A 27,602-nucleotide genomic window follows, 5' to 3' on the forward strand; every position below is an offset into this window, starting at 1 on the left:
TGATTCTCAAAATACCAACAGATGTGGATGCGACACGTTCCCCCACCTCCTGCTATCTCCCACACCCCACGGTACACCCACTCCCATTCCCCTTTCTGTTGGGGAGGTGGAGGTGGAGTGGTATTGTTGCTGGACTGGTAATCCAGAGACCCAGGCTAATGCTCCGGGGACCCACGTTCAAATCTCACCACGGCAGGTGGTGAAATTTGAATTTGATAACAACCTGGAATTAAAAGTGTTGATTGGTCCTGGTTCACTGAGGCCCCTTTAGGGAAGGAAATCTGCTGTCCTTACCCAGTCTGGCCTCCATGTGACTCCAGATCCACAACAAGCAATGTGATTGAATCTTAAATATGCCCTCTGAGCAAGGGTAATTAGGGATGGGCAACAAATTCTAGCCTAGCCAGTGATACCCAAATCCCATGAATGAATAAAAAAAGCATTGCTTTTGGAGAAGAAACTGATGGGAATTCCATGCCTTCTAAAGTGAATCCCACTACTTCCGCGCACCAGTCGGAAGGAGGTTGGTATCAAGCTGACCAGTTCATTGAATTCCTAGGAATTCAACCATAGTTTGTGAAAGGGAATTGGATAATTATCTGATGGCACAAATCGAATTTATGTTATGAATCTTGCATCCTGAGGTTGGGAATGTGAGGCCCGAACGCACATAAAATTGTGTGAAAAGGCGCCCGGTGTGCATCCCGATGTCGTTGCACACGTGTGCGATATTGAGGTCAGCGGGTACGCGCAGGAGTCGGGGCAGCGCCCACTCCTAATTAAAGGGCCAATTAAGGTAATTAAAAAGCTTATTGACTGCGATTTTATATCGCCCGTGCGATTTTTTAGCTTGTCGCATGGGCAAAATGGGTGGGCGGAAATCACATTTTAATTATTTCCTCATCCACGGGTCCCCGAAGCAGCAGCACTTTCTCTGTCATTGCCAGTCCTTTGCTGTGTGAGTTGATAAGAGTTTCTTGGCACCTCGTTTGGATTGCCGAGCCTGCCTTTCAGTGTATCAGGTCCTCGTCTTCTCTGGAAGGTTCCGCTGGGTATTGCAGCACAGCGCTCCTTCATTTTCAAGGCACTGGTCCTCTGCATCCCATATAATGGGGATAGTGTATTCCGCTGATGGAACCTCCTCTGAAGAGGAAGTGAGGGGCAAGAGGGAGAGGGGGCCAGGTGGGCGCGGGCAGCATCCCAGGGGCAAACCTTTAAGAGGAGAGGCACGGGCTCAGTTGGTGCAGGGTCAGCAGGGAGGCCAAGGCGGGAGGGCAAGTTGATAACGCCACTACGCAGCGTCTAGGGTTTTCAGGCACACTCCAACTACCTCCAGATGTCTGAGGTTCGGCGCCACAAGAGACTCTGACTCTCCAGGGACACAGTGACAGCAATATGTCACATGATAGATCCAGGAGTTGCCTCCAACTGCGTGGACAGACACCCCATTTCGATGCCTTTGAAGGTCACAGTGGCCCTCAACTTCTCTGCCTCTGGTTTCTTTCAGGGCTCAGTGGGGGATCTGTGTGGCATTTCTCAAGCAGCTGCACACAGTTGTGTCAAGCTTATGACTGATGATATCTTTAGACACGTCCTCACATTCATCCACTTCCGGACAGATGAGGTGCGCCAGGCAGAGAGAGCACGAGGCTTCGCTGCGATGGCTGGTTTCCCCCATGTCCAGGGTGCAAACAAAGTGTCCATCATTAACACAAGAGTCAAAATAATTAACGCAAAATATGTCATCCGTGAAATGCCCCTGTCGAGCTCAAGGTGCCTTCAAATTACATCTGTGGGTGCTGCGTCTAGGTGCTGCCCCCCTCTCGCTGACAGTGGTGCTGGAGGCAGCTGCTGACCCTGCTGTCCTGGTGGCCCTGATGGATGCCCTTGGCGGTCATATTCTGGCTGCCGGAGCCTGAGCAGGCTCCGCCTGGGAGGGTCCATCCAGCCACATGGCTGGGCACTCCTCAGCCAACGCGGCATCATCAAAGCAGAGGACACTGGCATAGGGGTGGAGGAGCTGGTGCCCTCATCCAGAGCACCCTGAGAGAAGCCCATAGAGAGGACAGGCAGCTCACCTGCCAACGTGAGGTGCGTTGGCACCTCCCTGCTCACCATTGATGGTCAGGGACCTAACAGGGAGACTAGGTGCTTCATCCATCTTTTACACTGGCAGTGACCTCCTGAGGTCACTGCCTGTGTAAGGACTTGCAGGTCCGAGAGCAACCCCAGTAATCCTTGCGTCTGCTCCTGAAGCTGCCTGTCACTCAGAGTTGCCACTCTCCATGGAGCAGGCTGTGCGCTCGGTGTTAAGGATCAACATAGAACTCATGCTCCACATGGACTCCTCCATGATGGAGACCGTGGCACGCAGACCCTCAAGGATCTCCGTCAGTTCTTCCTGCGCATTCCGCTGCCTGATGGACGGCTCCAGAGGCTCATCAGCTACTTCAGACACAGCATGGTCCTGGCCTCCAACTGTGCTCCCACTGTCGGCTCCCTGGGACCTCTCTGCATCGGCCTGCTCCTCATGTGGGTGTGATGTGCCCTCACTGCTGTGCATTACCTGTGGAGCCGACTAACTAATGCCCACCAACGTGTGAGCATCCACGCTGGTGCCTGGTTCAGAGCAACAGTGTGACACTGGTGCAGGTATGATGTCTTCCTCGGAGCTCAATGGGGGGTCCTGGGGGTCGTTGGTGGCTCCTCTGGATGGCACATCTGGAGGACGAAGGCAAAAGATCAGTATATTCAACCATCAAAGTCACTATGCATGCTAGGTGGGCTGAGAAGACAGTGGAGACCTGCTGCATGGTGCTATCTGCATTGGAGCTCTCAGGCTACGACAGTTCAGTTTCTGTTGGGAGGAGCCTATTATGTTTCTAGTACCCACCACACACAGATCTGTCACCTGCACTCTTATCTTCATCTGAGACCCCCGCCTAACCATGACCGGAGGACCGAGCTGGCCAATGGCATTCCAGCTCCAGTGCATCACTTTCGTGCTTCGGGAGGATTTGGCTTCTCCACCCGTTCTACGGCGCTCCGCGGTATTGTGACTGCTTCTCTCCTGGCAGGGAGAAATAGCCTCAGTATTGCTCCGTCACGCTGACGTTCCTTTCCTGGTTCCCCCCCTGCTGCCCCCTGCCCTCCCGCCCGGACATTAGTTGGGTCGTGCCACTGTGGCAAATCTCACCCTGCAATGCACTGAGGCCAGTGGTGCTGACATCCCAGCCTTGGCAGGTCAGGCTTAAGTGCCAGGCAGCATACATGCTCTTAGACCCCTGAACGTTCCGAGCAATGGGCACCCGACTAATGTTCTCCGCACAGGTCCATCCCATTCCTGCACTTACACTCGCTGACCACAGCAGATCATCGAGCCCTTTTGCAGCACTGAAGCTGACGCACCACGTGGTGCCCACTGACCTGGGCGGCGACCTCTGCCTGAGCTTTCTTGGTCAGGTGGGGTGGCCTTCCTTTGCTGTCCCTGGGCATTAGGATGGAGCCTGGCACTGACCTCCTCGACCAGCGCTCCCAGGCACTCATCTGAGAAACAGGAGGGAGAGTGCCCACCAGACTTGCCCTCCCACCTACCATGACCAGCAGGTGCTGACGCCATGGCTGCACACCAGCCAGGACTGCACACCCGCCCACGGAGAACACATCCAGCAATCGTGCTTCACGCTGGTGGGCCTGAATTGGCCACCCAGCGTAAGATCGCGTTCACACCGCAAACTCGGCCGGGAGCGGGTCTTACATCTGCTTCCGGCTGCGCTGACTTTGGACACACCCCGAGGGCAGAATTCAAGCCTACGTGTTTCCTTTTACTGCCTGTGATCAGTATGTTTGTATGTAAGAAGCGAGTGTTTTCTTATGCTCAGAGTGAGTGTCCTAATTAAATAATTCCAGCAGCAAGCTTTTTGCAAGTTTAAAAATAAGGAAGGCTATTTATTATCACACACCAAATGTAATGCAACATTTTACTTCACTGATCTCACGCATACTCTCAGACACACAAAGATTAGATACAGGTGAATATAAAATACGGTTACAGATTATAATTAGCTCTGTCTCTTTCATGACAGGCCTGTAGTTTCTTAGATGAAGTTGATGATTTAGTTGAAGTGAAAATCTTGTAATATGAGGGATTATCAGCAGGCTGTGAGGTTTCTTGTAGTTGAATTTCTAGTTCTCAGGTGAACTTTAACCTAAGACAGGTTGGGGAATCCTTCCCTCTGCCGGGATCTCCCATTTTGAAGGCATTGCTGCTTTTTGCTTGGGTGACACGCGGCTAGTTTGATGGCTTTCAGTGGAATCTCAGTCTGTAAGCAATTTCTTGCTGGTTTTAAAAAAAACAACTACAAAATAGTTTCCTCATAATGTGACTTCCACAAGTTCAAAGTCCTTTTGTCAAACAATGGATGGTGTGCATGTGATTCCAATCATCCTGTGTTGTCATTTGACATCTTGAGATTCTCTCAGGCTAGTTTGGTTGAGGCAAACTAACATCATACAATGGAGGTCCATTCACACCCGTCTTGCACACATTGGGTTTCGGTGTCACCCTTTGTCCAGGGTGAAACAGAGAGGCAGGTCAGCTGGAATTCTATATCCTTTTGTGTTGATCCATCCTTAAACAAAGGGATGTGTGAATTCCCCAGAGGGCTGTGCATGTCCACATTTAATTAGATAATCGCTTGAGACTTGGCAGGTCTGAAGTTCAAAATGCCAAAGGTCACATGATTTGCTACAGCCCTTTTAATAGTCTGTGTGTGTCCAGTTTTTTAAAGTATTGGCTGAAAGTTTGTAACATAGTGGGGCATGACATTGAAGAGAAACAATCTGCAGGGCGATGGGGAAAAATGTGGGGGAGTGGGACTAGCTGATTTCCTCGTACAGAAAGACGGCACGGATATGACGGACCAAATGGCCTCCTTCTGTGCTGTAGCCATTCTACGATTCTATAATTGTAGGTGGATTTCCTTGCTGTCCACTGTCGGGCCAGAGGAGTCTGCAACCTGCTCCTTGCTCATCATCCTAAAACAAAAAGAAAGGACTTGCATTTATGTAACACCTTTTATGGCCTATAGGATGTCCCAAAGTGACAAGGTGAGACCATGGAGGGATTTGAAAACGAGGACGAGAATGTTAAAAATCGAGGCGTTGCCGGTCCGGGAGCCAATGTCGGTCAGTGAGCACAAAGGGCGATGGGTGAATGGGGCTTGGTGCGAGTTAGGACATGGGCAGAAGAAGCAGAACATTCCCAAACACTTGAGGCCAGTGGATTCCTTTTGCGCTGCAGTTCCTGCTGGCGAACTTGGCAGTTGTTTTGTGCCAATTTATTTGTTCAAAAAGACCAACTTTACAGAAAAAAAATGTTTAAAAAAAGACTGAGCAAATACAGCTGGTTTCAGTTACTATTTTATTACCTTGCAGAGCAAGCTCCCTATCTGATGGCCTTCTGTTATTTTTCATCTGTCTGTCATATCTCTTTGTATCTCTAGTGCCTGTACTGAAAGAATCCAAGGTAAATGTTGCGTTATCTATCAGAGCACGGCAACGACATGGCCGTGATAACAAACCAAATCTGCATTTGTTCATGAACTGAAATGTAATTAACAGTAATAGACTAGATGTTAGTTAGCCGCAGCGCTAAACCACATTATCAGGGCCTAATTGCTTATTGAGTCCAGGATCAATTTCTTTTGTGGCTGAATATTTCATTAAGCCTGATTTGGCCAAAAACACGGTCAGCAGTTGGTTGTAAAAGCAGATCTCGCCAATAATGGACTTAAAGACGTGCTTTGTCTTGCCACACTATCTGTCTGTTAAAATTGGTCAGCTTATCTGGATGTACTCAGTACAGCTTGTACTGCAGAAATATGCCAAATAAAGCACCATCATCCGCGTCTGTGTATAATCACACCCCGGTTCTCAGCCAAAATGGAGTTGGCTGGATAATTCCCCTGTCTGGCCACCACGCTGATGTACCTGAATGCCTGGAACCTTGGTGATGAGAACCAATATTGAGATCTGGATCACCTCCAAATGAGAAGTGGTGTATAATTTTCTTGATCGATATTGATCCAGACTTGCGTGTAAGGGCACAATTCCAAAATTTGCCGATGACATAAAGCTTAGAAGTATTATGAGCTGTGAAGAGGATAGTGATAAACACCAGGAGGATGTAGGTAGGAATGGGTGGAAAAGTGGCAGATGAAATTTAATGCAGGCAAGTGTGAAGTGATTCATTTTGGTGGAAGAATGATGAGAGACAATATAAAATAAAGGGTACAATCCTAAATGGGGTGCAGGAGCAAAGGGATCGGGGATATAATGTGCACAAATGATTGAATGTGGCAGGGCAGGTTGAGAAAGTGGTTAATAAAGCATACAGGATCCTTGGCTTTATTAATAGGGGCATAGAGTGCAAAAATAAGGAAGTTATAATGAGGCTGTATAAAATTGGTTCGGCCTCAACTGAATTATTGTGTCCAACTCTGCGCACTGCACTTTAGGAAGGATGTGAAGGCATTAGAGTTGGTGCAGAAAAGATTTACGGGATTGGCTCCAGGCAGGGGAGATGTCAGTTACGTGGATGGATTAGAGAAGCTGAAACTGTTCCCCTTGGAGAAGAGAAAGTCTTGCAAGGGGATTTGATAGTATTCAAAATCATGAGGAGTCTGGATAGAGTAGATTGAGACAAACTGTTCCCATTGGCTGAGAGCTAAAGAACCAGAGGGCACCAGTTTAAGGTGAATGGCAAAAGGAACAACAGTAAATGCAGCAATGTTCGGAGCTCTTGCATTCAACTCATGAACATGATGGGCCAAATGGCTTCCTTCTGCCCTATAACCATTCCACGGTTCTACTTTATGATTCCAAGTGCTTAAAGTTACGGCTATTTTCAGGGTTGGGATGTGACATTACACCCAGGACCCGTCTGCCCTCTCAGGTGGATGTATAAAGTCCCATGGCTGTATTCAAAAAAAATAGCGGGGAGACATCCTGGCCAATATTTATCCCTCAAACAACATCACTAAAAACAAAAGGTCTGGTGATTAACACCATTGGGTGTTTATGGGAGATTGCTAGTTTAAATTGGTTTTCCGACATTCCATTGGCTGTAACGGACTTTGGGACTTCCTGACGTTGCGAAAGGTGCTGTGTAAAAACAAGGCTTTCTTTCATACTGATCCATGAGTTTGTGACACAATGTGAGGTGGGGCCCAGTCTGAGGAAACAGGATATCAGAAACATTAGATCAGCAGCAACAAGTTGGTACACACCTGGGTTCTGGAGCATGAGTTGGTCTTGACCTGTCTGACGATCCCTAAGCTGCCGACTAGATTCCAGGGTTGTGGCTTGGATGATGTTGTCAATGTGTCTCGGTGTACAGAGGTGTTTTTATTTTACTTGTCTTCTGCATTTTGACACGAGGCGCTTGACAAAACCAGGACCTTTTGATTGCTGAACAAGATCATTTTGTCAGCAGCGTTGGAGTGTTTGTGAATGTCAGGACCTCGGTGTGATTTGTAAATGCTCCGTTTATCAGGCAGGCCCCTGATGTCAAATATTAACAGGAAGCCTGGCATTTAAAATCTCCCGAGGGTCGTGACAATCCGGGGAAGCAGTCATTTACCCTCAGTCACCATTGGTGCTTGTCGGGGAAATCACGGGCACATTGGCAGTCCTGGCCCAGGCGCTCTCACTGTGGAGCCAGAAAGTCGTGGATTCAAACCCTGACTTGCATTTAACTCCGGCCCTCCGAAGCCCCTGTGCTCCTCCAACTCTGGCCGCTTGCACATCCCCGACTTTAATTGTTCCCCCACTGCTGGCCGTGCTGCCTGGGTGCCAAGATCTGGAATTCTTTCCCAAAAACCTCTCCGTCCCTCTATGACCCCCTCTCCAATTTAAAATTTTCCTTAAAACCTACTTCTTTGATGAAGCTTTTGATACCTGCTCTACTTTCTCCTTACATTGCTCAGTGTCCAATTTTGTTTGATAATGCGCCTGTGAAAGGCCAAGGGGCAGATTACGGCTATAAAAAGTCAAGTCGTTGTTGTTCACGATTGTGGTGTTTCCTTTAAAGAAAATTTAGCTTTTACTCTTTAAGTTTTCCTTGCTAATTTCAACATCACAAGTGTATCTGTGCCACTAAACTTTCCAGCAATTGAAGAAAGTCAATTAACTAAGCTAAGCGAAAATTAATTTCCAAAAAAAAAGGACCTACATTTCTGTAGCACCTTCCGCAAGCTCAGAATAACTCAAAGTGCTGTACTGCCGATGAAGAGTAGTCACTGTTGTAATGTAGGACACGTGGTAGAAAACATGTGCCCAGCAAGATCCCGTAAATAGCAACGTGACAATGACCAGATCATCTTTTTTAAGTGATGTTTTTTGGGGGATAAATGTGGGCCAGGACACTGGGCGGAATTTCTCTGCTCATCTTCACTACATCACTACGGAATTTTTTAAGTCCACCTGAGAAGGGGGGATAGGTCTTGGTTTAATGTTTCATCTGAAAGATGACGCCTCCAACCGAGCGGCACTCCCTCACTCGGAGCGCCGGCCTGCATTTTGTGCTCAGGTCTCTGGGGCTTGAACCCACGGCCTCACGACCCGGAAGGGGTTGCCCACTGAGCCCACGGCCGGCACCGCCACTCACACTTTCCCGTGACCCCTTCTTCATTGTTATACCTGCTGTGCGGAACGCTTCTATACTGGGACCTTCTTATTCTCACAGAGCATTGCTCAATGGGGTGTGAAAAGGAGGCATACCATAACCTTTCTTTAGAAAAGCAAACCCGATTTCACAAAGAGACTGGCAGCCAGCGGCAGATGGAGATTGTGAAACACTTTAACCCCTTGAATATATGCCCCCCTTTCCCTTGCAGCAGATGCACTGTCAGACAATCAGCCAAAATGTCCGTGCTGTCTTTTGGAAAGGTGGGAGGGCCCATTAGCAGCTGGAAGGCCCATGTCTTCTTGGCAACTATTTTCAGTACAAAAGAAGACTCTCTTGCGCGTGTTTATTTGTGTGGCACGGAGTCTCTTGCTGTGTCTTACAGAACTCAGACCACACAATGACAGTTGGGGAGAGTTTGTATTCACTTCCCTAGTGTTTGTGTTAATTTTCCTTCAGACAATGCCTCGATTTTAGAATTTGCATCCTTGTTTTCAAACCCGTCCTAGCCTCACCACCTCATTACCTTTGTAACCTCCTCAAGACCTACTGATGTAAGGTTGTTTGTTGTCGCATGAAGAGTCCTAGAGGCCTGTGTGGTTGAACAATAGCTGTTTATTAATAACACATAACTGCATACATATATACTGAATATAGTCCTGACTAGGTGCTAACTGCATGTCGACTTCTATCAGACTACACTCTGCTACTCCCATGTCACTCTGTACATCATAATGTGGGCGGTACTGTTTCCCCAGTGCCACATTAACCTTTACAGTCCCTCACACCCTAATACTCCATCTACCTTTCTGGGATCTCCGTGTTCCTCCAATTCTGGCCTTTTGAGCATCTCTGGTCGCTCCATCATTGGTGACCATGCTTTAACCCACAAAGGCCCTAAACTCCCTAAACCTCTCTGCCTCGCTATCCCTCTCTCATCCTTTAAGATGCTCCTTAAAACCTACCTCTTTGACCCAGGCTTTGGTCACCTGTCCTAATATCACCTACTGTGATTCGATGTGAAATTTTGCTTGTTAACATTTTTGTGAAGCGCCTTGGGACATTTTATGATGTTCTTCAGGTGAGATGTTGAAGAGATGAGGCTCTGTCTACCCTCTCAGGCAGGCCTAAAGGAGCCTGTAGCAATGTGGGAACTGTACCGGAGGGAATAGTTGAGATGAATAGCATGGATGCATCTAAGGGGAGGTGAGCTAAGTACATGATGGAGAAAGGAATAGGAAGTTATGTTGATATAGTTAGATGAAGTAGAGGGGATGGAGGCTTGTGCGGAGCTACGCAGTTGAGCTGAATGGCCTGGTCACATGCTGTACTTTCTGTGTAATTCTATGTGAAATGAATCTCTGTATCACAGAGGTAAAATATATCATTGAGGAAAATTTTCTAGCACCAATAATTTTGACTAGGAATGATATGATGGGTTATTACAATTTATGACCCATTGCAGTGTGAAACAAGCCCAGTGACATTCCTATTAATGGTCAGTATTTTAGTGCTGGCATAACATCAGTCATTTTGACAATTACAGGATGAGTAATAACTTGTGTTGGATGGAGAGATTAGTGAATTATGAAATGATAATCATCTAGTTTATGTTTAGTGAGCCACTTTGAAGGATTTGCATCCTTTGACTTGGCATCCAGTGACATCACCACATGTGAATTATTAATGTTAGCCTTCTGAGTTCCCTGCTCTCTGCCACTAAATGGATGACTTCATGCTATTTAATACGGCTCGAGGAAGACAACGAATGAATGGATTTTGTTGTTTGCATTTCCATTCCGCAATTTATCTCACTTTTCAGAAGTAATTATAAATGCTTTCTTTCATGTAATCTCTTATTAAGTGGCGTCGCTTGCAACCTTGTGAGCCGCCTGTACCAGTAAGAAATTATTCATTGCTTTAAAAATGAAACAAAAATTCCCCAGTTGCCTCAAGCTGCTATCACTAAAACACATGTCATAGCTCTTTATAAAATAAAAGTAAACAAACCATTCCAATTTTAAGGAGCTTGTGACTGTGACTTGCCACGTGGAGATCAACACAGCGACCATTGTAAAAGTCCTGCCCTGTGATCTCACTCAGTGGGTCATATACCATGGGTCTGGCTTCATCTGATGCACAAACGCTTTCTGCTACTTCCATCCATTCTGAACTTAGAATGTTGGATCTTCACCTTCAGGTGTTTGGCTGCGTCGCCTGCACCTTTGGTCTCCTTTGCTACTGGTTGTTTGACCAAGCAAGGTAGATCTTTCCATTTTTTAAATTAATGCTTGAGTGTTTCTGATTGGAAAGCTGGATGAAGATTAGGCCGGATCTCTGCTCATTTTGCCTCCATCAGGGCCGATCAAGGTCTTAATTTGTGCGGGGAGTACTTACTTGTTGAGGACCAGTCAATGACTGCGTAAAGACACATCCAGCACTGAAGGGGCCATTCGGCCCATTGTACCTGTGCCAGCTCTATGAAAGAGCTATCCAAGTAGCCCCACTCCCTCCTACTCTTTCCCATAACCCATTTTATCCTTCTTTAATTCTCTTTAGAAATTGACCATTGAATCTGCTCCCACCGCTCTTTTAGGCAATACATTCCATATCACTTAAACGCACTGCATAAAAAAATTACCCCCATCTCCTCCTCTGGCTGTTTTGCCAATTATCGTAAGCCTGTGCCCTCTGGTTACCAGCCCACCTACCAATGGAAATCGTTTCTCCTTATTTACTCCAACAAAACCCCTCATCATTTTGAACACTTCTATTAAGTTTGTTAATCTTCCCTACTCCGCGGAGAACAGACTTCAGACTTTCTGCATGACTGAAGTCCGTCATCACTGGCATAATTCCGGTAAATTTCCCCTGCACCCTCTCCAAGGCCCTTTCTAAAGTGCGGTGTCTGGAATTGGATACAATACTCCAGCTGGGGGGCCAAATTGGTGATTTGTAAAGGTTGCCGCCTCGCTTGTGCCAATCTTTGTTGAGTTAGATGTTCCGCCTGGTCTCTCCTGGGCTCCCATCTGTTTCTGTCACTTCCCCAGAATTTCTCCCCACCACCTGCTGATGTAACTTCCATGACACTGAAACTCCTCATGTACCATGGCAACCAGTTCACTCATGAGATTGATGCGAGGAACCTGTTTGCAGCCCCAAGGGAAATTGGTGAAACGGTGAAGGTGGGTATGAAATGTACATTGCCCACATTCTAGATGCTTATTAATCCCCATGACAAAATCTAGGCTCCTTGCCTTGGGTGCAAGCTAACATTGTGTGAAATGTCTCGTTTACCATGCTCACCCCCATTACTCTGTGTATGATGGTTTCTGAATGACAAAGTTATGAAGCATAAAAGAAAAAGGATCAAGAAATAGCCAATTTGCTATTTCACTATTTGAACCACGAGGCAGAATTTTTTGCTGAGCGGGTGGGCGCGTGCCCGATCTGCTCGAGCGTAAAATGACACGCGGTGACGTCGGGCGAGGGTCCTGACTTCATCGTGGACTCGCCATTAATTAACAGGCCAGTTAAGACCCTTGACAACCCAATTGACGGTGATTTAACGTTGCCCGTGCGATTTTTCGCTTGTTGCATGGGCAAAACGGGCAGGCGGGCAGCCCACAGTTTGCAAAACCTCATCCACGGGCGGGATAAGAAGGGTCAGCAGCATTCTCAATGTGAGTAGTGAGGAATTTTGGAGATAACTTGCTGCCGGTGGCTTATTGAGACTTGGCAGCTTAATCTCTGATCGGGGCTTCATTCTTAGCATTTCCAGGTTTCGTTTCTGGACTCATTGGTGTCTTCCAGGCCCCCGGAGGATTTGGACCGTGTGGACCCTTCCGACTATCAGACAACCTTCCCTTACCCTGGGAAAGGGGATTGTGCTCTCCGCTGGAGGCACCTTCTCTGAGGAGGAAGAGCGGGGCAGAAGGGAGAGGAGGCCAGGTGTCCCAGTGCAGCTTCCAGGGGAGGGACCTGTGGGAGGAGAGGCGCAGGCACAAGGGGGGCAGGGCCAGCAGGGAGTCCAAGGCCGAAGGGGCCGCAGAAGATGCCACTATCCTGCTGCCAGGGTTTACAGGCGGCGATGCAGCTACCTCAATATGTCCGAGGTGCAATGCCGAAAGAGGCTCAGCCTGTCAAGGGAGACTGTGACCTCCATTTGTCAGATGATTGGGCCTGAGATCAGCTCCGACTGTGTGGGTGGACACCCATGCCAGTGGCTCTGAAGGTCACAGCAGCCCTCAACTTCTATGCCTCCGGCTCTTTCCAGTGCTCAGTGTGGATCTGTGTAGAGTGTCCCAATCAGCTGTCCACAGTTACGTCAAGCTGGTGATGGAAGCTCTGTTCAGGCAGGCTTCACTTTCATTCATTTCCGTATGGACGAGGCCAGCCAGGCTGAGTGAGCCGGAGGCTTTGCAGTGATTGCTGGGTTCTCCCACGTCCAGGGTGCCATTGACAGCACACATGTGGTCATCAAGGCACCACTGGGTCAACAAGGTTCTTCGTCAACAGGAAGGGATTCCACTCCATGAACGTGCAGATAGTGTGTGACCACAGGATGCATATTCCGTAAATCTGTGCAAGGTACCCTGGTAGCTCCCATGACGTGTCCTTCCTCGAACACTCCCAGGTGCCGAGGCTCTTTAGTGCTCCAGCCTGGCTGGATGGATGGCTGCTGGGTGACAAGGGCTATCCCTTGAACAGGTGGCTCATGATGCCTCTCCGCCATCCAAGAACATAAGCAGAGCAGCGTTACAACAGGAGTCATGGCTCCACAAGGGCGGTGGTAGAGAGAACCATAGGCCTTCTCAAGATGTGTTTCTGATGCCTGGACTGTTCAGGGGGAGCACTACAATACTCCCCAGATCGTATGTCACTGATAGTGGTTGCATGCTGCGTTCTCCACAATCTGGCACTGGCACGGGGGGATTCACTGGAGGAAGAGGATCTTGACGCAGCTGCACAGGCCCCAGAGGACGAATCCAGTAGTGAGTCCGAAGAGGAGCACAGTGAGGAGAACACTGAGGGATTGGAGCCAGACCTCGGTAACCTCCAGGGAGACAGGGACACCAGGGATGCCTTGATCCAACACTCCTTCAGCTAGCCTGCCAAATATGAATTACCACCTCATGCCAGGACTACCACCTCCATCATGGATCACAGAAATGATCCTTTCCTTGGCCCCCAAGATACACTCAGTGCCTGTGCAATAAATGGTCGAGCCACCCACGCCTTTCATTCCATACTGACCTACCCTGTGTCTACAAAGCAAATGAAGCATACTCAGGCCAATAACACAAAAGCAAATGTAATTTAATGTTGGAACTCACATAGTCTTGAAAGGAACCATATCCGGTCTTGATAGTCAAACCATTAAAAAAAGAAAAACGAAATGTGGGAACAAAAGATCACCCGTGACCAGTCCCTCTTGTGCTTAAGGTGCTTTAAACTTACGTTTGTGGGTGCTATGTCTAGGTGCTCCTTCCTCGCTGGCACCAGCACTGGAGGCAGCTGCTGGCTCTGTTGTCTTGTTGGCCTTGATGACCTTGGCAGTCGTCCTCTGGCCAGTGGAGCCCATGCTGGCCCTGCCTGGGAGGGAGGGGCCAGTGCCACAGCTGGCATCACCCCAGTCGCTGCAGCCTCATCAGATGTGACGGTCGCTGGCAGAGGGGCGGAGGAGCTGCTGCCGTCATCCAGAGTGCCCTGAGAGGAGCCCACAGAGACAACTGGCAGCTCGTGTGCCAACGTGAGGTCGCTGTGGACCTCCCTGCTCACCATTGATGGACAGGCACCTAGTTGGGATACTGGGTGCCCCATCCACCTCCCACATAGACACTAACCAGCTGAGGTCAGTGCCTGTGTGAGGGCTTGCAGGTCCGAGTCCCCAGGAACCCCTGATCCTGTCCCTGGAACGGCCTCTCCATGACAGGCGCCACTCTCTCCATTACGCTCAGCCATGCGGGTCAATGCAGTGCTCACGCTCCGCAGGGGCTCCTCCACGATGGAGACCATGGCACGCATACCCTCTTGGATCTCTGCCAGATCCTGCCGCACATCTCGCTGGACTTCCAGCATCTGCAGCCTAATGGACAACTCCAGAGGCTCATCATCAGCCTTCGACTGAGCATTGTCCTGGCCTTCAGCAGTCCTCCGACTGCCGATGCCCAGGGCACTCTCTGCCTCCGCCTGCGCCTCAAGCGAGTGTGAAGTACCCTCACCAATGTGACCCGAGATACTAGACAGCGATCTTATACCCACCAAGGTGCTGGTAACTGCGCTGGTGCCTGCTACAGAAAGCGGGTGTGACGCAGATGCTTGGGGAGCATGGTGGTCCTCCGGGGTCAGGGGTCGCCCTTCAGGGTCCAGAGAGCGAATGCCTGCTGGCGAACCTAAAAGGGAGAAGAAGGACATGTTAAAGTCATCACACTGTCACTGTGCATGCCAGGCACCCTGGTGGAGACAACGGAGATCTGCATCATGGTGCCCTTGTCTTTCGATTATCAATGGGAACTCCAGGTTCGAAGCTCACATCAGTGAAGAGACCACACAAGCCGAAATTCTCACCTCGGTGCACTGCACTCTTACCTTCATCTGTCACCCCAGTCTCACTGTTGCCGCTTGACGGTGGTGCATGGCGCCTCTCGAACTCCAAGGCCTCCTGCTCGTACTGGGAGAGGATGAGGTGTGGGGCCCTCGCCAGTCCGCGACCTCTCAAAATTGTTATGGGGTGTCTTCTCCTGAAAGGATAGAGGAGCATTGATTAGTCCACTCTCTACCTGCAGCGCCATTGCAGCCTGGCCAACCCCACCTGAGGAACACCTAGCAGGGCACATCCGAGTCGTGGCCCTCGAGCCGCAAGGCACTCAGTCCAAGCAGCCAGGGCTCAGCCCCTTGGCCAGCGATGGCATCATTGACAGTTGGCACTCAGACTCTAACACCCCTGAGCTCTATGGGGGACAGCCAGCCCAAAACAATTGAACACGCTGACCCATGCCAACGCGGTACTCACCCTTCCTGAGTGCAGCAGGCCACAGAAGGGCTTTCGGCACTGAACCCCGGTGCGCCACACCACGTCATGGCTGCTCACCAGTGTTGCCACCTTCTCCCATGCATTCGTTGTGAGGTGTGGTGGCCTCCACCTGCCATCTCTGGGGACAGGGGTGTCCCCCATGGTAGCGAGGCACTCGTCGAAAAAACAGGGGGCCAAGTGCCCACCCGACCTGCCCCCCACTGCCTGGCGTTTGGTGCCGCACTCCAGTCCATCTTTACAACGGCAGACAGATGTCCTTCCCTGGCAGCCTTTCTGGGGGCTGCCTGGGCCGGTTTTAAACCGGCCGCCAGGTCGCCATTGGACCCGGCGGCCGACAGGCCCCTGCACCCGCTCGGCCCTTCCCGGCCAGCGATCAGCCACGTTGCACGCTGGGCGGGCCTTAATTGTCCGGCCGGCGTGAAATCGCGGCTGGGCTCTGATCGCGGACAGCGGTTGGCTTCCCAACTGCTCCTGCCTGCCCTTGCCAAGCCCGCCCGACGAGGGCAAAATTCTGCCCATGATGTTTTGTAGCAATTCGACCATGGGAGGCACCATTGGGACTATAAATTTGTTGTGGCCTATTTTGGCATGCGGAGAACATGCATCCCAAAAGACCTGAGGCTTGCCTGAGACCAGGCCTTGGGCCTCATTTGTTTAATTTTGGATAAACTTCCCTAGCCTCCCTATGTCCATTGTTCCTGAATGGCGGTCAGACCCCTTGCCTTCCAAGCCTAAGTTGAGGAACTGGGGTTGTGGGGGGTAGTGGGGGGGGTGGGTTTGGTGGGGGAGTGTGTGTGGGATTGAGGGCAACTGCGAGTTAGAGTTAGTGGGGCAGGTCTGAAATCAGCTCCACTCGTTGCAGACCAATTTCTGTGAAGGGACCTAAATCAGGTGTTTGGCCCTTCGTTTAATTGTGGAAGGGACCAGGGGTCTGTTTTAGGTGGGTACCTGAAAATTTCCCTGACCCAATTCTCGTTCTGATGTCTTTGGGGGGGGAGGGTGTTCATCCCTGAAATTGGGTATCGTTGCTCTCAATTTATGCCCATGAAATAGGAACAGAAGGCCTAATTTCTACTCCCATGTGCTGAAATCCTGTGAACTTCTGAGAAATCTTTGTGACATCCTGCAATCCCTCAATATCCGGTGTTACTAAAAGTGAATGTGCGCACAGAATCAAAGCCATTTCACTGCTCTCTCTCCCCCTCTCTCTCTCTAGAGAAATGCGATTTTTAGAGAAAAAATAGCTGAGGTGAAATCAAAATCATTTTGTATGTTAGTCGCTATCGCTCTTTTCTTTAAGCTGAGACTGTAAAAGGCTTCAAGCGCATCAAAGTTTTGCCGAATAGATTTTTTTTCTCATCACTCAGTTTTAGGGTCAGGTAAATTCGCTGTTCTCCAGGGTTGTAGAGCACTGTTGTGTCACTGCTTCCCTGCCATCAATTCTGAGGTTAGAGAAGTAATCAGGCCTTTCAAACGCAGGTAAGGTGATAGGCAGCTCTGAACTTCATTGAATTTGTTGAACCAAATAAACAGGCAGATTCAAGACTGTGCACAAGTCAGTGGGGGAGAGTAGGAGCTGCTCAGTAGACCAGTTGCAATGGTTCTAATTACAATCCAGTTTCTGTCTTCAGGTCCAGTTGCCTTTGACAATGCTTTTTTGAGATGATTCATTTCTCGGGGAGGGATTAGATCCTTTCATGTGCATTTCCATATCCTGTTGCTTTTGTTTCAGGATCTATTCAATCTTTGAATTTGGTTTTAAGAGGCAAGCTTTCTTATCCTGTCTCACTTGTCCGGCACTCATCTCTTGCAGTTCCCTGCGCCCACCCATAACCCCCTCCACCCCACCCCTCAACCATTTTACTCCTCACTTGTTTTCCAATCTGATCTGTAATATTCCCATTCATAAAGGGCAGAAGTTAACCAACATCCACCTGAAATTGAGACTACCTGTGGCTAATGTGAGGGGAAATATGCTAATGCCCAATTTCCAAACCAACCATTACATCGGGGTTTACACGGACTCTGTTTTGTTATATGGCAGCCTTCCAATTTGTAATACGATGGTTTGTGCTGTGGTGGTCCACTCTCCACTCTGTTAATCATCGTCTGGTGTGGCTCAGGAGCCCCACTCTGGCATGGTGGTCTCTGTCACATTCGCTGCAGAGGAAGGCAGTGGGCCGAGTAGGTGCACAAATCATTGGCCTCTGTTTTCTCTGGGCCCTCTTCTCGGCCAGCTGGCCTTTTCATTTCTGCTCACCTCTTCCAATGCCCTTCCGGACAGTCAGCCTCCAGAGGTCATGGCCGTCAGCAACTGTCTCCCAGCTGTCAGTGTCAATGTCTGCCATTTTCATTTTTGACTTGCAGGTGTCCTTATGGAGGAGGTATGGACACCCAGAAGGTTGTGACCCAGTGACCAGTTCAGAAGGTCTTTGGGTATATGGCTGTCATCCATCTGACGAATGTGACAGGATGAGTGCAGACATTTTTGGCTTAACAATGAGTGTGTGCTGATGGAATTAACATGCTCCAGAGCCTCTGAGTTGCTGACCTTGCCCTGCCAAGACATGCTGAGGATACGCCTGAGACAGTGAAGGTACAAGCTGTTCAGCCTTTTCTCCTGCCTAGCATATGTTGTTCAGGTCTCATTACTGTTGAGGAGTGCACTGAGGACACAGGCTTTGTAGACTCTGTTTGGTGCTCTCAGTCAGGTGGATTTTGTTCCACACTCATTTAATCAACTTGGACATAACAGATGCAGCTTTTGCTGTGTGTGTGTTGTTTACAGCATCAACTGACAGATTGTTGGTATTCATAGAGCCTGAATATGTGAAGCTATCAACAACCTCCAGCATCACATTGTCAACGCTGATAGATGGCGGGACGGCAACATCCTGGACCATAACATTTGTCTTCCTGATGCTGATGGTCAAACCAAACACTTTACAGACATGAGAGAGTCTGTCCATTTGCCATTGAAGGTGTTCCTCGGTATGGAATGCTAGTGTTTAGTACAACACAACTTACACACTGGAATACATCAGGTTAACAATTCCTGCTTATCGGGCACTAAACAGCTTATTAATCTCCTAACATTCCCATCTGGAAGTGGGAAATCTGCCATATTGGATCAGGTTGATGTGCTGGCGACAGGAGCTTAAGACAAGAACTGCGCTGAATAATTAATTTAAATGAGTGTCTTACAGGAGCAATTTTTAATTTTTGGATGCCCCGGCACTTCACTTGCCCCAAGCTCAATTCAAATAAAATAACATGGTGTCAACTGGCAGGAAGGTCTCCAATACTTACCTGAGTGTGGAATCAGGAGGAGCAAGGAACCCCATCCTGACTCTATATTTGAAGAAGGTGGGCTGATGGCTATTGATCACCCACTGCCCCCACATCGACTATTGATTGTCCCCACCACCCTCCCCCAACCCAAGACCCAAGGCCCAAGGCCCATGGCCCACCAGCCCTCCTTCCTCACTTATACAAGAACCGCTGTGATGCCTGCAATGGCCCAATCGCAATTGGATTTTGCGTAACTCGCTGTTTCCATGGAAATGAGGCCAAGGACCACCATTCAGTGGGAGATGGTGGCCTAGTGGTAGTGTAACTAGATTAGTAATCCAGAGGCCCAGGCTAATGCTCTGGGCATGGGTTCAAATCCCACCATGGCAGTTGGTGGAATTTAAATTCAATTGCAAGCTAGCCTCAGTAATGGTGACCATGAGACTATCATCGATGGTCGTAAAAACCCATCTGGTTCATTAATGCCCTTTCAGGGAAAGAAATCTGCTGTCCTTACCTGGCCTGGCCTACATGTGACTCTAGACTCACAGCAATGCCCTCTGAAATGATCTGGCAAACCATTCAGTTCGAGGGCAATTAGGGATGGGCAACAAATGCTGGCCTTGCCCACATCCCAAGAAAGTATAAAAAAAAATTTAGATGCAGGGAGCCCTCTATCCAATTTGTCCAAAATGGATGTGCCCAGGCTTTAATGTCATGCGTCACCTGAATTGCATCCATACATTTATAAAGTAGCCACGTGGCCTTACAATATGAGGGCATTGTAATGAGATATGACAGATCCCATGCTATTAAGTGGCCTTTGCTGCTATCTTTGTAAACTGCTGAACATGTTATTAAACAAATGGACTCTGATTTGCAAAGCAATTATACAGAGAAGGCAATTATGGTAACTTTTTTACACATTACCTGACTGATATTATGCTGCTGCTTGTGACAGAGAAATCAATTTGTAATGAATGTTCGAATTAACTCATAGAATTCACCGAGAATTCACTGGGGTAAATTGACCTATTTAGGTGAATTAAATTTCAATGGGGCGCACTCAGGTCCCAAGAGCTGTGCTTTAGTGGGTGGAACTCTGACCTCTGAGTTCGAAGGTTGTGGATTCAAATCCCACTTCAGCATGAGCACATGATTGAGGTTGACATGCCAGTGCAGTACTGAGGGAGTGCTGCACTGTTGGAGCTACTGTCTCCTAGATGAGATGTTAAACTGAAGCCCAGTCTGCCCTCTCTGGTGGCTATGAGAGATCCCATGTTACTATTTCAAAGAAGAGCAGGGGAGTTGTCTCTGGGCCAGTATTTATCACCCCCCCCCACCCCCCCCCAACCAACATCACTAAAAAACAGATGATCTGGTCACTATCACTTTGCTGTTTGTAGGATCTTGCTGTGCTCAAATTGGTTGCTGCATTTCCTATGTAACAACAGCGAATGCACTTCAAAAAGTATTTCATTGGCTGTAAAATGCTTTGGGACATCCTGAGTTGTGAAAGGTGCTATGTAAATCTTACTTTCTTTCTTCCCAATAAAGCAACAATGAAAGAAGGAGGTCTGGAAATTGAGCAGATGAACCCATTCCTGTTTCTCGGGCACTGAGGAGAAATCATCACTGGGATAAATACAACAGCAACGACAACGTGTATAGAGAGAGAGCCTTAAATGTAATACAGTAAAACAGGAGCAAACCAGACAAATGCAACAACAAGCAACATAAGGGGATATTATGGCAGATGGCCGAAGGCTTGCGAAATGAGATAGGCTTTAAGAAGCATCTTAAAGGAGGCTGGAGAGGTGGAGAGGTTTAGGGAGGGAATTCCAAGGCTTAGAGTCTTGACAGCTGAAGGCTGGAGTAATTAAAATCGGGGATGCGCAAGGGGCCAGAATTAGCGGAGCACAGATAAATGCAGAGTGACCAACACCCTCCCTAATGCACAATTGAAATTGTCTGATCCACAGCCAATGCTTTGAGTGGATGGATCTATGAGATTCTAGCATAGGTCAAGTCAGTTGATTCTCTTTTTTGTCAGACTTCATCTTGGAAAATCTTTCTTGTTAAATTTTGATTCCCTTTCATCATCAAGATTGAACTTGAAATGACTCCTGAAAAGAAAGCCCGCAGTGTTTTTGAGGCGTTTATCTTGCATGCAGTGGACCTGTCATGGCCACTTACTGATCTCCGTTCCAACAGGGAACACAGAATAGAAGGCTGGGAAGTTCCTGCTGGCTGAAATTAAAACTGTGCCAGTGACAGCAGGAGAAGCAGAAGGTGGAGAAATTCATTAAGTACCTATGCGGTGACACTGGTCTATATAGGATTATGTAGGATATACAGCACAGAAACAGGCCATTCGGCCCCACCAGCTCTGTTCAACTGTTAACGAATAAATCTGGAAGTGAAAGCTAGTATCTGTAATGGTGACCATGACAACTGTTCAGAAAAAAAAGAAATCAAAAACACCTTTTTTATTGCCCATGTCGGGTGAACGTTGACATTGACTGTTAATGTAGAACTAGTGACAGTGAGTCTCCAGTCAGTTTTACATCTCTCCTTGAGTCTTATTTCTACTGACTTCTATGGGTTTTTCTTACAGTCACACCTGGGAGATTCAGCAGAGATATTCTCACTGGGTTTGGGACTCTGAAGATCCACTACAGGTGCCCCTGGAGTTAGCAGGCACTGCTTTGCACTAGACTGCGGTCCAGAGAAAGCTCTTTGCATGCCTGCACTCATGTAGCTAATGGATTATTGCTTTAAACTCTTTACCAAGCCTTGTGCAGGTATGTTGAGAAAGACCTGGGGCTGAATTTTCCCAGGCCCAGAAAGGGTGGCTTTGGAGAGACGTGGGTGGGGGTGTGGGTGTGGTTTGGGGAGGCAGGTGTGGAAACTTGGGTCGAGTTGTGTCAGGCTGACGCTGTGATATGTTCCCGTCTCTGCATGCTTTTCCTGGAGGCGGGTTCCCAGCAACGACAGTTAGCTGCCTAGCAGCGGCAGGCAGCCAATTTGGGTACTTCATAGAGCAATCAGTCTCTATCCTGGCAACGGAATGAAAATTTTCCCAGCAGCGCACAGGCCTGCGTCAGGATTCCGGCATTGCAGTGTAAGCGGGCTTTTTACTTACCTATTTCTTTCATGCAATGTGGGTGTCGCTGGCAAGGTCAGCATTTGTTGCCCATCCCTAGTTGCCCCTGAACTGAGTGGCTTGTTGGGCCCATTTCAGAGGATAGCTAAGAGTCAACCACATTGCTGGGGTCCGGAGTCACACGTAGGCCAGACCGGGTAAGGAGGGCAGATTTCCTTCTCTGAAGGGCAATAATGAACCAGGTGAGTTTTTTACAACAATTGACGATAGTTGTCATGGTCACCATTACAGATACTAGCTTTCACTTCCAGATTTATTAATGAAAAGAATTTAAATTTCATCAGCTGCTGTGGTAAGATTTGTGCCCATGCCCCTAGGTCACTAGCCTGGGCCTCTGGATTATTAGTTATTACCACAGCACCACTCACTTCACTTCATGGGTGGAAGTCCAAGGTGTAACATGATTGAGGCCTTTTATTAATTTTCTGGCAGTGAGTTGCAGTGCTCCGATCTCCCCAGGCAGAAGATGGGCCATGGCAGCCGCTTGCTGGGACTGAGGTCTCCACTAATGAGGTCTTGCTGCAATAAGTTGTTGCCCTCCTACTCATGTACCTCCAGGATGCCACTGATGTTCCTGGTGCTATCCACCTCACCCAGCAGAGCCCACATTGCGAAGGCGGCCTGCAGCCCTACCCGCAGGACAAGCTGATTGGCCCGCCTGACATTGGAAGTCAGCTGTGTCTCTAATTGGGCAAAGCCCCTGGAAGCGGCTTCTTATGGTCGATGGCTGCTTCTGGGTTCCCAGCTCAGGGTTAAGGCCAATGCCAGGATAATGACTTGCCAGGGAAACTTTGTCTCTTTATCTTTCTCTATGCTCCGTTTTGTGTATCTTTGTGCTGCCTCTTGTGACAGATGGTGTGAATGACCCAGCGATCAGAGCGGATTTGGCCACTGGCAACAATTTGCAGCTTGTTTGTTTGTTTTGCTGGGAGAGCAGAGAGGAGCATATGTTACAATGTTGGACAAGGTGGCATTAACACAGCAGAGCAAAGCTGCATTGGAGGAAGGCCCAGGAATCTCCAACACTTGATTTGTCTTAAAGAGGCCACACTGTACATCATCAACTATGAGCCTCAATTAAATCAATGGACCTATTGCAACGTTGCCGTGGGTGATGACTCTATGCCTGAGTGTATGCTAGTGAGTGAAAGTGTGAGCGTGTATATTTGAGTGAGGATGGGAGGGAGTGAGGTAGAGAAGGAGGGAGAGAGAGAGAGGAGAAAGTGAAGGAGAGAGAGAGAGTGAGTGCAAGAAGAAAGAGAGAGGAAGGGAGGGACAGGGAAAAAGGAAGGGAGGGGGAGAAGAGGGAAGGAGATGGATCGAGTGGGGGAGATGGGGTGAGAGAGAGAGAGAGGAATGGAGTGAGAGTGGGAGGGAGGGAGAGATGGGAGAGGAGGAAGGGAGTGAGGGAGGGCTAGTGGTGGCCTGAGGATGTAACAAGATAAAACTGACAATAGCCCCGACCTTGGGCAAGGCATCATTCTCCACTGTCCCTTTGATGTTTTCACAGCTTTTGATATACAATGTGGTCTCTAAAAGGAGTCAAAGATTTGACATTTCTGGTCCTTTTCCAGTTCTGATCTACTCCCTTCTCTTTTGGAGCCACCCAGTCAGGGTAAATGACTTGAGCAAAGAATCAGAACAGAGGATGGAAGTAAGGTTAGAACGCAGAGATTGTGATAAGAGGCTGACATGGATGACTTCAGGCTCATCAATGTTAAAGTGAGATGAACAATATTAATATCCAGGGTGCACAGCGGCAGCAGCAAATCTCGAAGCCTTCACTGACAGCACCTTCCAAACCTGTGACCTCTACCACCCAGGACAAGAGCAGCAGATAGATGGCAACACCACCATCTGCAAGTTCCCCTCCAAGTCACTCACCATCCTGACTTGGAAATATATTGCCATTCCTTCACTGTCGCTGGGTTAAAATCCTGGAACTCCCTTCCTAACAGCACTGTGGGTGTATCTACACCACATGGACTGCAGCAGTTCAAGAAGGCAGCTCACCACCACCTTCTCAAGGGCATCTAGGGATGGGCAATAAATACTGGCCTAGCTGGTGATGCCCACATCTTGTGAACAGATAGAAGAGTAATGGAGAAGATCTGACTCTCCTAAGGTCATCGTGCAAAGGTGAGAGGTGAAGCTTTTACAGGGAGTAATGTGAGAATAGGTAGATGCAGAACAGTGCAAGGACAGTGTCTCAGAGGTGGACCAAGAAGAAGAGAGGAAGGAGGAAGGAGCATTGGTTAAGCATGTTGAATGCTGTGAAGAGGTTGACGAAGGCACGGAGAGATGACAAGCCACTGTTTCAGTCACAAGAGATGCTGTTGTTAACTGATACGTGCAGTCTTCAAGGTGTAAACAGGACAGAAAGACTGATGGCGTTCCCACAGGGAGTGATACTTAGGCTTGCCAACCCTGACTGGATATATTCCTGAATGTGACGTCTCACCCCCCACACTCCTGCGATTGGTTGCTCAACATATCCAAGAGGAGTTTTCAAAGGCAAGTTTAAACAAGACACATTTTCTCAATGCCTCGAGAGTCTTTCTCCTGGGTATCACAGTGTCCTGGAGATCATTCTTTGATTCCCTTAGACTCCATAGCAATCCTGGAGGTTTGGCAGCTCTAGTGGGAGGGATGGATACAGGACTGTGTAGCAAGACATCCAGTGCCCTGAGAGAGCAAACAAGATTGGTAGTTCACCAAACGAATGCCATAAAGCTGTGTTCAAAGCTTATTTCAAAAACAAATTAGGAACAACTGTAACAGGACAAGGGGAGGTTTGGTAAGACGGGAACTTTAGGAAAACTAAAAAGATAAAACAGGTCTTTTTCTGTGTGTATTTGTCCTAATGTTAAGTGATTAAAAGGTTCCATTTTTCATTCACTTAATTGCTATGATGTCAGCCACAGCTCAACGTGTCAGACTGTCCTGGATTAAAGTCCCCCTCATGGAGACTTGAGCACAAAATCTAGGCTAACACTCCAGTGCAGTACTGAGGGGGTGCTACAATGTCAGAGGTGCCGTCATATCGATGAGGTGTCAAACAGAGGCCCCGTCAGGTAGATGCTAAAAGATCCCTTGGCACTATTTCGAAGAGCAGGCGAGTTCTTCCCCGTGCCCTGGCCAGTAATTGCCCCTCAACCAACATCAGTAAAAAAATAGATATTCCGGCCTGTATCGTGTCGCTGTTTGTGGGATCTTGCTGTGTCCAAAATTGGCGACTGCATTTCTCACATTGCAACGGGGACTACATTTCAAAAGTACTTCAGCCGGCATTCTGAGCTCCTGTCAGGTCTGATACAAATGCAACTGCTTTACTTTGCAAATAAAACCAACAAGCAGTTAAACCCAAAGTCATTGTGCAGGATCCCAGCTGGGCCCATTGTCGAGCATTTCCTATCAAGTTATTAGAAAAGCAATCTCTCCTTGCTGAATTCACTGAGTAGATTGTACTTCAGCAGCGCTGCGCTGAATCATCTCGCGCACACAGGCACTTTAAATCATTCCTTTGCTTATGAAAGCTATTAAAACAGAATGAATGGCTCCTTTGCCCTTAAGATCAACGAGAAGCCTCTTGGGAGAAGGTGACAACGCACAAAAGCGAAATACCATCCGTACAATGGGCACTCTTGGAAGTGTGGTTAACAAAATAAATGGCATTTCATCCCATTATCATCTTTCTGAATCATTCGCCAATGCCTCCACACACCAAGGTCAGAATCATTTGAATTTTTAGGGTCTTATATGGGTGAAGGTTGACTGTGGGAGATTTTAAATTGCTTTATCTCATTGTGCTCATTTCTTCCATCTGCCTGATTCTCGTGTAAGAATTGTAACTATTCTGTATCGTTTCCCATAGATGATAATCTATATTGTTGGTGTAGTCCCAGTTCCCAACCCTGCATTGCAACAACAAAGATAGTGAGAACATTATTTTTTTGTTTAAATCAAATTTCGTAAATGTGAACACTGCATATGACACTATTTAAGTATTGGATGTTGCTTCATCCTCACAATCCCTGAATAAAAAGCCCGCTGACCCTTGTACAGAAGTGAGCTCTCCTCTCCTGCTCCTCATCAATCTCCGTCATGGCAACTGCTGTCATCTATTCTTAAGAGTATCCTTGAAATTAGGAGAACCACTTCAAAGGATTGAGGGAACTAATTGTCCTCTGAGTCAATGCATTGAGAAGCATTCTGATCACAATCCAGAATGGAGGACGTGGGCCGCATATCTGGAGTTCATTTCTCCAATTCTTCCTCCGCTCCCCCAGCCAGTTATTATATCATCCACTGGAGGTTTTCCATTGCTATCGCTCCCTATTTTTACATTAGCTCGTCCAGCCCTACAACTCACCAGAGGTGTCTCATCCCCGCGCAATGTCTCTGGCTTAAAAACTGCCCCTCACTTGGCCAAAGAGTGGGTAGGTTTGGATGTCGAACTAATGAGCAGGTGAATTGCCCCTAAATATTGCAGGGGCTGCCAGACTGACTTGTTCTGGAAGTTTGCTATTAGCACAGGGAAGATCAAGCATTGCAAACCTGAAGGTGATCATATAAAACATATTCGCATAACATCAATAGAATTAGAAATCCACTTGGAGCACTTGATTTAATTAACAGTAAGTGCTTGTGTTTTTATTGCCAGACAAGAAGCCTTAATTCACAGAATGACATAACAGGAGGCCCTTCAGCCCATCGAGCCCGTGCTGGCTCTTTGAAAGAGCTATCCAATTAACCCCACTCCTGTGCTCTCTCCCCATCATCCTGCAAATTTTTTCTCTTCAAATCCCTTTTTAAAGTTACTATTGAACCTGCTTCCACCACCCTTTCAGGCAGGGTGTTCCAGATCATAACTTATTGCGTAAAAAGATTTCTCTTTATTATCTGCCCCTTTGTTCTATTTTCCAATTATCATAAATCTGTATCCTCTGGCTACTGACCTTCCTGTTGGTGGAAGCAGCTTCTTATTATTTATTGTATCAAAACCCTTCATTTTCATCATTTTCAGCCCCTCCATTTTATCTCTCCCCTTAACCTTCTCTGCTCTAAGTAGAACGATCCCGGCTTCACTAGTCTCTGTCCATAGAACTGAAGGCCCTCATCCCTAGTATAACGCTGGTAAATCTTCTCTGTACTCTCTCCAAGACCTAATCATCCTTCCTAAAGTATGGTGCCCAGAATTGGCCACAATACTCCAGCTGAGCCTAACTAGTGGTATTCCTTTATAAACGCATATGTTTTAAGAATGCTAAGGAATCAGACATTGGAGAGCAAGCAATGGATTTTTAAGTTTATTTGGCTTTTACAGCCCTATGTACAACTAGAAAAATGTCTTAGAAGGCCCCATTCCTCCATACTTGCATTATGGCCCTGAAGTCACTGATTGATAAAACTGTGGCAATTAT

This window comes from Cetorhinus maximus, chromosome 22 (assembly GCF_964194155.1).
Source record: "Cetorhinus maximus chromosome 22, sCetMax3.hap1.1, whole genome shotgun sequence".
NCBI lineage: Eukaryota > Metazoa > Chordata > Chondrichthyes > Lamniformes > Cetorhinidae > Cetorhinus > Cetorhinus maximus.